The 14,021-nt window shown below is 44.6% G+C and overlaps 1 long non-coding RNA gene across 1 annotated transcript in view; it reads right to left on the bottom strand.

The window, feature by feature from the left end:
• Positions 1 to 10,680: 10,680 nt before the first annotated feature.
• LOC134980931 (uncharacterized) overlaps positions 10,681 to 14,021 on the bottom strand; it is a 32,256-nt gene continuing 28,915 nt past the window's right edge. The window contains exon 3 of the long non-coding RNA XR_010190489.1: positions 10,681 to 12,668. This is a non-coding gene — a long non-coding RNA (uncharacterized LOC134980931). The remainder of the gene's footprint in view (positions 12,669 to 14,021) is intronic.

The raw sequence follows: 14,021 nt of genomic DNA, 5'->3' as shown, positions 1-14,021 counted from the left end.
GATGAAAAAGCCGTGAGTAAAAATACTTTCTTCATAGCAAAGATACTTGGCGCAGTCGCAGTGCGAATATTGCGCATGCGCACTAAGCGGAATTTCACTGCGATGCGATGAAAAATACCGAGCGAACGACTCGGAATGAGGGCCATAGTCATTACTGCAGCAGCCATAAGACCCAAATAAGCAGCGGGGTGGCCAAACCCAGAAGGGCCAGTGCTGTTTTTGGCAGCAGGCAGGTGATAACGGTATAAGGGGCTGGTTCATAGGTGGACGGTAATCACACAGTTGCTCCGTCTTTGTACGCAGAGATATTATGCAAATGTCGCAGGAGGTGTCTTAAGTAGAAAAACGCCCACTGGCAACTTCTATGATCTGCTGCTGTGTCTGAAGAGGCAGCATCGGATCGCAAGTGGGCAGGCATTGGCCATCCGTGTTACCCTAAGGTTACTCCACTGCAGGGGCCACAAACACTGCAAAACGGACCTTATAACCCACCATTTTGTCCAACGCCACCCTCGCCGCTCCCAAATGGTGGTGTCCTGGATCTGATGTCATAGTGACATTGCAACGATTTGGATTCCATTTAAAATCGTCCATAATAGATGAACCAACATCCCCACAAAACAGACTAAAGTGTTACTAGTCTAAATAGCTCATTTACTACAAGTGGATTTGAGATCCGTTTTAAAATTGCTGGGTGATGTGATTTCTATTCGAAGCTCTAAGGGGCCTATTTATTACCATTATTTTTATTAAAATAATGTGAAAAAGGGTGTTTTCTGATTCCACACCCTTTTCACATTATTTTGGTATCACCTGAATGTATTAAAGGCTTTGGAGCAGTTTTTGTGAAAAACTGCTCCAAACCCTTAAATTGACATTTTTGTAGTAACCCACATCACATTCCCCATACTTATAACTCCAACCCCCACTTTTCCCTCAGCCGTACCCTAATCGTTCTCTATGGCACCCTAACCCTAACTGTCCACTTCAGCAGCCTAGCCCTAAGCGTCCCCTCCTGCAGCCTAACTCTAACCCTCAAACTAACCCTGAACCTAGTTCTCACCGTCGGGATCCGCAAGCATTGGGACTCCTCTGTCAGACTCCTGACCACTGGGATCCTGATGACATTCCATAGTACCATGTTATCTCTGGGACAAGCGGTACCCTTGCTTAGGGCAAGTGAATCTGCAAGTGAGGGGTTCCAGCCTACTCCTTTGTCTTCAGGGTTGCGTGCTGGCGTTGTGTTCATGAGTCCGAGCGGAGGGTGGACGATTGGAAAGAGGCACTTGCACACAGGACCCCACATCATCAGCTCCTAAGTCCGCCTTCTCATTTTTTTATTTTTTTGTATAAATTATTTATTGAGGTTTCCAATATAGTAGAACAGAAAAGACGGTGGTTACATGTATCGAATGAAACGTATCACAAATAGTAAATGAAAGAAAGAAAACAAGGGACAAGAGGGGGATATAGGATAACAGATGAGGAATATAGTATCCAGGAGGTACACAAGACACACAAGGCGAGCGTGACGTATTCAGGTGTTGTCATATTAGCCAACATATCATATATCTGAACCAAGTACACAAATAATGTTATCCCTCTGTCTCCAGACGACGTAAGTGAAACCAATCGGTAGTTTCACCCGCCTTGTAGATCTGTGACTGAGCGCTGTCATCTAGAAGAGAAATAGAAGTACCCCATTTTTTTTTTTTATCAAATCTGCCGACTCCTTTTTTAAATATCAGTCAATGTAGAGTGTCGGTCAATATATATAATACATAAAGGAGAGCGTTTTCTAACGCAGACACTGGGGGATGACTCCGAGATCCATTTGCACAATATAAGTTTTTTATATTGTTTTTTAAGCAGTGTAGAAAAGAAGCATCCGTAATTCTGCACGTAGGACAGGACCCCGTCTCCTCCGCTACCATATGACGCCTCTCAGCAGGAGAAACAGGAGCTCTATTAAGACATTTCAGATGAGTTTCCTGTCATTTAGCCGAATGTAAACTGCAGGAAGGGGGGGGGGGGGTTAGGTTTAGGGGGTAAATGGGGGGGGGGGGGGGTTAGAAAACCTTCCCCTATCAGGATTGTAACTATCAGGGTGCCGCGGTCTGTATTCTGACCGCCGGCACGTCAATCGCAACCCTGTAAAGACATATCGAAATGCCCATTTGGTATAGGAAGTATTTCCTGCATGGATTTGAAATTAAGCATTACTCCCCCTGGGTCCAAGATATCACATATGGCAGAAATCCCCACTACTTTCAAATAGGTAAAATTAGTATTATCTAATCCCGACGTAAAGCAAGGGTCACCCCAAAACGTTGTGTAAGGAGAACTGAGAAAGTTGCGTTTAAGCTTCTTGTTACATCTTAAAAAAGGATATTAGTAGAAGCACTAGGAGGCAATGAACATTTAGGCGTATGTAAAAAAGCACTTGGGGGGCATATGGAAACCATAGAACCTCCTCTAAAGTCCAATAATAAATACCGATGATTGGGCAAACCAATCGGAGATGTGTCTACAGAATGGATATCTGGTTTTCACCTGACTGCGCTCATCCCCTACAGTTTGAGTACTCGTGAAATGATGCAAATGGATACTTATATAAAGGTGTGTTTTACTTTCATATGTATCAAATATGACACTCAATATAATGAAACAGTGCAGATAAATATTGTTGAACATGAAAAAGGTGGTAATCACAATGTGTGCTCCACGGGGAGCACCTGTTTAACTCAGTCCTTTAATCACTCAAATTGGTGATTAAATCCTTTAGGTTCTTGGCGTGTGTGTTCTGACACAAAGGCCAATGGGCTGGAAAAAAATATATAAATGTAATGATTAAATCTGGCTGTGTTGCTTTAAAAGTCAAATATAGATTTTCCAGTGGAAATGTCTCTAGTCCTGACCGGACTGTGTGGGCTTTAAAAATCTGTCTTTAGTAATTAGATTCATATAGTTGCAGAGGACGGCGTCCCGTACCTCTGCGTGTGGAAGTCAGGTATTCGTGCACTATCGTTGCGGCCGTACATTTAGGCGTATGTAAAAAAGCACTTGGGGGGCATATGGAAACCATAGAACCTCCTCTAAAGTCCAATAATAAATACCGATGATTGGGCAAACCAATCGGAGATGTGTCTACAGAAGGCGTCCTGGGTGGAAAGACCCAAGACCCTAAATCAGGAACCCCAAATCCACCATCCTTTCTAGAAAGTTGTACTTTGGAGTAAGCTATCCGATGCCTCTTACCAGCCCATATAAATTTAGAAAACAATGAGGAAAACTTTTTGAAATCACTCTATCGTAGACCTATAGGAAGCATCTGTAAAAGGTAGGACAATTTCAGAAGGACTATACTCATACTTGCCTAGCCTCCTGGAAGTTGTGGGAGCCCCTTGACTATTGGGGTAGCCCCCCGCACTCCCGGGAGAGCAGGCAGATCTCCCATATCCTGCCCGTACCCTAGTAAAGCGGGCAGAATGGAGAGATAATCTCCAGCATTCCCGAGTCCATGGGGGGGGGGGGCCTCAAATAACGCAATTTGCGTCATTTTAGCCCCGCCTGAGGACCTGCAAATTGCACTGGTTTCATGAGGTGGGGGTGGGACTTGGTGATGTCAGAGCCAGGAACCGCCCCAAAGTTCCCTGCAGTGCCTCTCTTCCTGGCTTCTCCCAGAGAGGAGGAGTCAGAAGTAGGTAAGTATGGCTGTACTTTTGACCACAGCCATCCGTCCAGACATGGATAGAAGGAGAGACATCTAATTATGAAGTAAGGTAGTCATTGAAGATATAATCGGATCATAACTGACAGAAAATAAAAGATGTAGCAAGCTAGGTATGAGCACTCCTAGGTGGGCTGTCCCGAAGCAGTCCGGGGGTGTGGCATCATGATCACATCATCGTGGCTCCGCCCCCGCTATACTATGCTGAATAAACAAGCACTGTATAGCGGGGGGTGGAGTTACGATTAAGCGATTCAGCACAAATCACGTCATCAGATTCCCTCGGACCACCCACTTGTTCCCTGCTGTGGGTGGCCAAGGTGGGGTGCGGGGGGCTAGCAAGAAAAGCGGGAGACTTGTCTCTTAGGCTGGGAGGGCCTCCTGATTTTTTGGAGCCTCCTGGCCATTCCGGTAAGGTAGGCAAGTATGCCTTAGGGGCATATATATTACAAAGTATGAACCTAGAGATTAATAACAGAGAAATGTACCACTGATGATAAGTACTTGCTAACTACGTAGATATATTACCAATTTATTACGTTTATTACGTTTAGCGAGAGAATTACACCCTCCCACCTTTAGTGGACCACAAGTTTGGCTAGACATGATACGATTTTAACCACGTTATATGGAATGTCAGCAAAAATATATATCGTAAACGACACAGCCCTAACGCCAGTGCCAAGAGACCAGAGGGAGACAACGAGACAAACTTGAGGAAGTAAAGCGGGGAACAGTGGGGATTTCTGATATCCATCAGAATATGCAAACACATAGAAAATAAACAATAAAGAATCCAGACTCCATAACCACGATTTAGCACAGATAGGCCATTATAATGAGACTTTCATACAAAAAAATGTAAAGAACCTATAAAAACCCCTGTTCCTCTTATCCTCCACTTTCTTCCACCTCCCTCTTTATTCTTCCACTCCTGCCCACTTCACCCCTTACCCTGCTCCTCCTCCTCCTCTTCTTCTGACGGAGATGAAGATGGTGTCCTGCTCACAACTGGCAAGAAGTGACACGGAGACACCTGACAATGGAAGGTACGCACAATCTTCATGCAGTGATTCCTGCCCTGTGTAAAAACCTGTGAACGGCTAAAATTCAATCCTGTTGGGGAGAGAGGGGGGGGGGGGGGGTTGGAGACTGGGGTGTTCACACAAATCTATCTTGCCTCAGTGCAACTGGAATGAAGTTATGCCACTGAAACCTATGAACATCAATGTCTATCCCTGTGTACAGGAAGAAGAACAAGTAGGAAAGTAGCCAGGTAGGCAAGGGGACCTTATTATGGCTTCTTGGTGTGTGATTGGGTTAATTGGTGCTGGGTAGAGGGTTATTGGGTGCATGGATGAATGGGTGGTGGTTGGGGGGCGGGGCAATGAGTGCTGCAGGTGAATGGATTGATGGGTGCTGGGTGTGGGGAGGTTAATGGGTCCTGAGAGTGAATAGATTAATAATAAGTGTTATGTTACGGGGTTAATTGGTGCTGTAAGAGTGGGGTTAATGGGTGCTGATAGTAAATAGATTAATAGGCGCTGAGTAGGGGGGAGGTTGATAAGTGCTGTGAGAGCAGGGTTAATGGGTGCTGGGAGTGAATGTATTAACCACTTAACCGGCTATGTTTCATTTTTTTTACAGAAACTGCTCAGAAATTTCAATTTTTTATGATTGAATTAGATTAAAACCATCTATTTAATGCATATCAACACGATTTTCTAAATATATATACATATACAGTATACTGTATATATGATATATATATATGATATATATATATATATATATATGTATATATATAATCTCAAAGATGAAAACCAGCACCTCCAATTTGAAGCATAACAAATCCTTTATCAAAACCTGAGTGAAAAATTGTTAAAACACCAGAGGCATGAAGAAAAAAGTATCAAAGTCAAGGACATGGGGTGTGTAAAAGACGCAGACTGCATAACGTCACCATATCTGTAGCAGTTGATGATACGGGCCTCCAGCGAAGGCTTCAGATTGGAGGTGCTGGATTTCCTTTTTGAGATTGTTGCAACCTATTATGTGACCAGCACTCCCAACATGTGACCATCGCAGACTTGCTACTGGGGGTGCAGCATTGATGGGTAAACATGTAACGTGGTTGTATGTAGATGCATTGGAAGAGTGTATTGGTGAATTAGGGGTGGTCATGTTACGTTTTGCCTTGGGTACCTAGGACCCTCGCACCGGCCCTGATAAGGATGCTGCTTTATGGTGCCTTGAGAGAGACCATCTTGGTGATGTTAGGCTCGTTTCTCTCAGCCATCTGCAAGACCAGTGATGAAACCATTGTGTTATTTATGGATAAGGAAAGTCTGTGGTAATATTATTACTTCATGCTGCCACACAAATATTTACTGTCACTTATAAACAGACCCATTGTTATTTCTTCTTTTTATTTCCCCCACAGACTGTGCGTTGCATGAAGGGTTACGAGGTGCTATGATGTTATTGATACCTCTCTCCGTGTTTCAGAATGGTGGCTGTAGCTGTGATGTCAGTTCTCAGCTCTATCGCTAGTCCCAATTCACCCTTCCTTACTTTCTTATTACCAACCATCTAGTGCGGTGGTTCCCAAACTCGTCCACATTTCCCAGGTCACCCAGCAGGAGCACAGGTGTATTCATTACTCATTGATACACTTCCCAGGTCACCCAGCAGGAGCACAGGTGTATTCATTACTCATTGACACACTTCCCAGGTCACCCACCAGGAGCACAGGTGTATTCATTACTCACTGACACATTTCCCAGGTCACCCAGCAGGAGCACAGGTGTTTTCATTACTCATTGACACACTTCCCAGGTCACCCACCAGGAGCACAGGTGTACTCATTACTCACTGACACATCTCCCAGGTCATCCAGCAGGAGCACAGGTGTACTCATTACTCACTGACACATTTCCCAGGTCACCCAGCAGGAGCACAGGTGTACTCATTACTCACTGACACATTTCTCAGATCACCTAGCAGGAGCACAGGTGTACTCATTACTCACTGACACATTTCCCAGGTCACCCAGCAGGTGCACAGGTGTACTCATTACGCACTGACACATTTACCAGGTCACCCAGCAGGAGCACAGGTGTACTCATTACTCACTGACACATTTCCCAGGTCACCCAGCAGGTGCACAGGTGTGCTCATTACTCACTGACACATTTCCCAGGTCACCCAACAGGAGCACAGGTGTACTCATTACTCACTGACACATTTCCCAGGTCACCTAGCAGGAGCACAGGTGTACTCATTACTCACTGACATATTTCCCAGGTCACCCAGCAGGAGCACAGGTGTACTCATTACTCACTGACACATTTCCCAGGTCACCCAACAGGAGCACAGGTGTACTCATTACTCACTGACACATTTCCCAGGTCACCTAGCAGGAGCACAGGTGTACTCATTACTCACTGACATATTTCCCAGGTCACCCAGCAGGAGCACAGGTGTACTCATTACTCACTGACACATTTCCCAGGTCATCCAGCAGCGGCACAGGTGTACTCATTACTCACTGACACATTTCCCAGGTCACCCAGCAGGAGCACAGGTGTACTCATTACTCACTGACACATTTCCCAGGTCACCCAACAGGAGCACAGGTGTACTCAATACTCACTGACACATTTACCAGGTCACCTAGCAGGAGCACAGGTGTACTCATTACTCACTGACACATTTCCCAGGTCACCCAACAGGAGCACAGGTGTACTCATTACTCACTGACACATTTCCCAGGTCACCTAGCAGGTGCACAAGTGTACTCATTACTCACTGACACATTCCCAGGTCACCCAACAGGAGCACAGGTGTACTCATTACTCATTGACACATTTCCCAGGTCACCCAGCAGGAGCACAGGTGTACTCATTACTCACTGACACATTTCCCAGGTCACCCAACAGGAGCACAGATGTACTCATTACTCACTGACACATTTCCCAGGTCACCTAGCAGGAGCACAGGTGTACTCATTACTCACTGACACATTTCCCAGGTCACCCAACAGGAGCACAGGTGTACTCATTACTCACTGACAAATTTCCCAGGTCACCCAGCAGGTGCACAGGTGTACTCATTACTCACTGACACATTTCCCAGGTCACCCAGCAGGAGCACAGGTGTACTCATTACTCACTGACACATTTCCCAGGTCACCTAGCAGGAGCACAGGTGTACTCATTACTCGCTGACATATTTCCCAGGTCACCTAGCAGGAGCACAGGTGTACTCATTACTCACTGACACATTTCCCAGGTCACCCAGCAGGAGCACAGGTGTACTCATTACTCACTGACACATTTCCCAGGTCACCCAGCAGGAGCACAGGTGTACTCATTACTCACTGACACATTTCCCAGGTCACCCAGCAGGAGCACAGGTGTACTCATTACTCACTGACACATTTAAAAAGATCCACCGTTGGAGCTGGTTATCACACTTGCGATTCTGTCAAGAGACCTTGAAAACATGAACTGTTGGGGGACCTGAGGACCGAGTTTGGGAGCCACTGATCTAGTGATTAACAAACTAAAATCAGTCTGCTGTGGAGGCCTCGGCCTGGATTTCGGTGGGTTGTGTTTGGTCTCTGAATAAATAGAATTCTATATGAAAAGCTTATTTTATCCCAAGTCCCGCATAGCGCTATACACATAGCAGTGTAAGATAGAGTGTCCCCACTAGTGATAGCTAACCAAACACAGGCATTGTCCCCGAATACACACACACCAGGCGTACAGATAACCAGTGTTTGTTGTCCTAGGAAACTGTACTGTATGCATCTGAACATGGGAAGCACAGCCTCTGCATACAAGGGTACAATGGTGCAATACAAAGGACTGTCCGCCACCTGTATCCGGGAGATCTTTCCCAGCAGCTGTGAGCTCAGAGCGTCTGGTGGTCACTCTCTCTCCCAGCCCACGTCGCGTCCAGAAACCTTTACCAGGATGATGGAGTAACAGACGTTTTCAAGAAACTGTGATTTGCAAACATAGGGCCGATTCAGTAACCACCCCAGTCAGACGTAAGTACTCCCCGTATTGGGTCTGATTTAGGGATGGTCATCGACCATTTAAAAAACAACCCCCAAAAAAACATTGATGGTCTATGCACGATGTAGAATACTTTTACCATTGATAGGGGAGGACCAGATGGTTTCCCGGCACCGATGATACAGGAACACTGATTTATTTATTGGTTTTCAAAGATGCCGGGAAATGGAGCATTGCTCCGCCCCCTGAAGCTCCAGCCAAGCCCCACCCCCCAGGCTCTGATTGGCCCGCGGCCCATTGAATGGACCCCAAAATCTCCTGTTTAGTATTCTAGGCACTAAGGGGGACATTTACTAAGCAGTGATAAGAGCGGATAAGTGAGCCAGTGAAGAAGTGGCCCCTTCAACCAGTCAGCAGCTCTGTATCATTTTATAGTATGCAAATGATAGATGTTACTTCAGTGCTGTCTCCCCTGGCTCACCTCTCCGCTCTTATCACTGCTTAGTAAATGTCCCCCTAAGTATAGGTCTATGCTTTCAATCTGTTGTAAATATTTTATTGTGTATGTGATGATTTTATGTAGTAAATGGGCGTATACATTGGTCTATGTGTGGGGAACGTAGTGCTATTTGGTGGTCACATCTCCTCAGGTCACACGCATTTTGTGCTTCCTCTTTCCTATTTTCACTTCCTAATTTGTGCGCTGACATTGACACCGTGGTAGAAGCGCCTGCAAATGTTGATAGGAAATATTACGCCCTGTTACACTATGCCGTGCGGGTGACCGGCAGCCATGTCCAATGCAGTCTGTAGGAGGATAATAATTGCAGTAGGACAGCTTAGAAAATGATGGTCAGGCATTTGTGCAGAAGGTACATAGGGGAAGATGTACTAAGCCTGGAGAAGGGATAAAGCAGTGATAACGCACCGGCCAATCAGCTCCAATATGTAAATTGACAGGAGCTGACTGGCTGGTGCGTTATCACCTTGCACTTATCACGGTATACGGACTCCAAGTCCACACCAATTAGGCCGACACCAGATATATGTAGATGTGGACAAAAGGTCAACATGAGTTTTTTCCTTTTTTTCACTTTTTCATACTTTACGATGCACGTGGACTACAATTGGGAACGGTAACCTGTGCTGAGCGCAGCTGTAGCGGAGCAAAGCGAGCCATGCGAGCGGGACACGGTGCACTAGTTGGGGTTCCCCATCACTTTTTATGAAGTAAACAACACCGAAAACAGTCAAAAAAACTCACGTCGACCTTTTTTCATGTTGACCGTTTGTCTGTGTCGACTACTTATAGTGTCGACACAAGGTGTCGACCAATTGGCGGCGGCCTAAGCTGTGTCGACCTAATTTGTGTCGACCTGGAGTCCCAGACCCCTTATCACTGCTTTATCACTTGTCCTCCCAGGATGCATTGGCGCCCAGCTATGCTACTGAACATACGTGGGTATTATGAATTGCTGAGTGTTCTTGTGTTTGGATGCATGGTGCTGCTGGGTCACTGTATAGTACTACAGCCTGCAGTAAATGATTCTGTGTAATCTTATCAGTGAACTTATCAATAAAGAGTGATAGGTGAATAGGCGCACTTAGGCCCACACTAACAGCCAAGGAGTGCACACAGGAAAAACACACAAATTTCCTAAAACAAGATGCAAAATACAGAAAAAATGTACTCCAATAGGCGCTGTGCGGGATTACATGTATAGGTGTCAGTGTCACACAAAATTGACAAAAGACTTCCCTCAAACAAGATAATTTGCTTGAATGATGGTAGCTTCTCCACTCCTTCTCACATATATAGAGTGCTCTCCGTTAATTTCCACACCAAGACTCAAAGAGAAGGAGAGAACAACAAATAGTGCAATGATGTTTAACACATTTAATTCAGAGATTTGAGTGGGGGGTTCACACTCACATTCCACAGATGATATAAAGGCGTATCTCTCACCAATTGGTGAGTAGTCCCCAAGGGTTAAATTCTTCTTAACCAAAATTCAGTTTGTACTTGAATGCCCCCTCCTAAAAAAAGAAGTCGACATGGATCTGCCGTCCAACTCCTGAAGTGGGAGAAATCTATTCCATTTTTTTTTTTTTTTAACATCTTTTTATTGAAGCACAAGCATCAATTACAGATATTGCATACAATAGGTACAGTATAACATTTGTAACATTGTGATATAAGTACAGTAGTCTCAGAGACCATGTTGTTACAAGCTGATCAGATAGATGGTAACAAAAAAGCAGAACAAGGAAAAACGAAATCTACTTGAGAAATATATCAGCTACCCAGTATATTGGCATTGTCTGATGCTCAGCTTCACCACTACTATTTCTACATTTTCCAAACCAAACAAACTGGGAAGCAGCTGCTGGTCTGCAGTCTACTTCCCTGAAAAACAAAAGGGAACTTAACCTAAACTTTGTGTTAAATACAGCCAGCCAATTGCCAACATTTATGAATCAAACAGGAAAGGGGTCGATATGGCAGCATACAAGAACCATGGAACAAAGGCGATGGAGCTTAAAAGAGCCATATAGGCCCCTTCAAGCAGGCTATATTCCGCTGCAATGCACCAAATAATGGAAAGACAGAGTGCGTTTGGTGGATTAAAGTGAATGTAAATGTAAGAAATATTACATAGGCAACCGAACCATGTTACATTATTGCATTTTATGACAAAAGGGTTGCAACGTCAGAGCGGATATAGTGATACGTACAGTAGGTTAACTAGGAGAAACTGATCGGTCTCATAGTATTAAACGGTAATGCATACTGTGTTAGGAATACCACAATGAAAACACATGTAACTGTGAGATTGTATAAAATAGGCGAGTTAAACTGGTTAGGCTGAACAGGTTAAAAAACAAAACATGAAATTAGAAAATAGGGGAGAAGGCGTAGGTGTAGATGTGTGAGTGTGTGTGTGTGTGTGTGTGTGTGTGTGTGTGTGTGTGTGTGTGTGTGTGTGTGCGTGTGTGTGTGTGGGGGGGGGGATACTAAACCAACCTACTTGAACTGCATTAGCTCGGAATTAACAGGAATGGAAGGGACGGGGAGGGCAAACTAATAGAAGACTAGCCGCATTAATCTAGACAAATACAAACGGTCAATCTGAGGGAAACATATTATTGATCATAAAAACAGTATATGTGACTCCTAAAACCTAGTGAATGCTCAAATGACTGATTTGAGTGGGGGGTTCACACTCACATTCCACAGATGATATAAAGGCGTATCTCTCACCAATTGGTGAGTAGTCCCCAAGGGCTCATTTCTTCTTAACCAAAATTCAGTTTGTACTTGATTGAAGATAGTTGGATATACCAAATATCCTCCAAATAAAACAGAACAAATAATAGTGCAAAACCTTTTTTAAAAGGAATAACAATATTTAATAAAATGCACTCACAAGATAAAACAATAAAAGTCGCATATCTACCAACAATGGGTATCCAGCAGACCAACAGAAATAACAATCTGTCCTGACTGATGTTAATAGCAGAGGATAAAGTCCGGATCAATCCATATGCTGTATCAGAAAAGATGTCTCCTAATGGTTCTGGTCCCGCTTTGTTGTTCAGCAGCTTAACATATTTCGGACCTTCATTGGTCCTTCCTCAGAAGCACGCTGTCCTAACTGACTGGTTCTCTATTTAAAGGAATCTTTAATGGGTAACCTCCCCCTCTGTCAGCGACTTCCTCCCGCGATTTGCGCGGGAAGATATTCAGCGGCAATGACGTTTGCCGGAGGTAGCGTCTAGAGCGGAAGTTGCATCTGTCCGGAAACAGGAAGTGCCGTCCGCCGTCATGTGTTCCACGTGCGGTTCAGCACCTTCACGACCATAATAACTTTATCAGGTTTTTGTTTCCAGGTCAAGTGCCACCACAGTTTCTTTTACATAGAGAGATATAAACAAAAATAAAATGACAATACAAATCCAGTAAAATCCAGTACAAATAAAGTAGATGGTATATATAAGGACATTATTTAGTTTAGAAAATGTTTCAATTCAAAGTCCCCATTAAGACCATTGGGGGTCAAGGTTTTAAGTGTATGAATCCATCGCATCTCACTTCTTGATAATCTTATATCTAAATCCCTAGTTCTCCAATTCGGGGATATTTGTTGAATGCCCCAAAATGCCTTTAGTTCTCACTGAAAATAAAAACCTAACATAAGTCTTTCAGAGAAACTCAGTAGAGCTCCTCTGGAGTGCATCCAGTCTGCCTGGGCACATTTTATGGAGGAGGGGCATAGAGGGAGGAGCCAGTTCACACCCCTTGAAAAGTCTTAGAGTGCCCATGGCTCCTGCGGAACCGTCTATACCCCATGGTACTGAAGTGGACCCCAGTATCCTCTAGGACGTATGAGAAATGATAGCTAAAATCAGATTGGTTGCTATTAGAGATGAGCAGTCTCGGTTCTCTGAGAACTGAGCCCACATGAACTTCTGGTTTCTGATATATTTTCGGCGTCAGATCTCGCATGGTTTTGATTTGATATAAGTCCCCCCCACCCCACCCCCGCGGTGATTCGTGCACCATTCACACAGGACAGTCAGAGGGAAGGAAGCTTTAAAAGATTAAAGTGAGGAGTCACTGTGTGACAGCCACCCACATATTTCTCATTAACTAATATACTGGCCCAACTAGATGGAAAACATTATTTTTTGTTTGTTATAGTGCAGGAAGAAACATTTATATATTACTTGCATTTTGGCAAAGTGTGTCACACTGGTGCTGTAACTTAACTGCAGCATGAACCCTTTGTGCACAGTGCACACTGGTGTTGTTGTTTTTTTTTGTCACTGCCCGCAGTGCAGCTTAGGCGTCATCCTAATACAAGGGCAGCATTAACTCTTAGTACACAGTAAACACTGGTGTTTTGGTTGGTTTTTGTTGTTGTCACTGCCTGCAGTGCAAACCAGACGTTTTCCTATAGGGCAGGGGTGGGGAACCTTTTTTCTACGGAGGGCCATTTGGATATTTATAAAATCCTTCGGGGGCCATACAAAAATTTTCAACTTAAAAAATGACCCTGCCCCCCAGTAGGTCTGCCCCTTTAGAGTTACTGTGTGTGCGCGCCGGAGGCGCGCACGCGCCAAAAAAATGGGTGTGGCCAGTTAAAATGGGACGTGATACACATATGCCCCCAATAGTGCGGTGCCAGATCCACAATTGCCCCCACAGTGCCAGGTATACAAATGCCCCTCACAGTGCCAGGTATACAGATGCCCCTCACAGT

Source organism: Pseudophryne corroboree, chromosome 12 (genome assembly GCF_028390025.1).
Source record: "Pseudophryne corroboree isolate aPseCor3 chromosome 12, aPseCor3.hap2, whole genome shotgun sequence".
NCBI classification, from domain to species: domain Eukaryota; kingdom Metazoa; phylum Chordata; class Amphibia; order Anura; family Myobatrachidae; genus Pseudophryne; species Pseudophryne corroboree.
The sequence above is the reverse complement of the archived record's forward strand: the minus strand, read 5'-3'. Positions and strand labels throughout refer to the sequence as shown.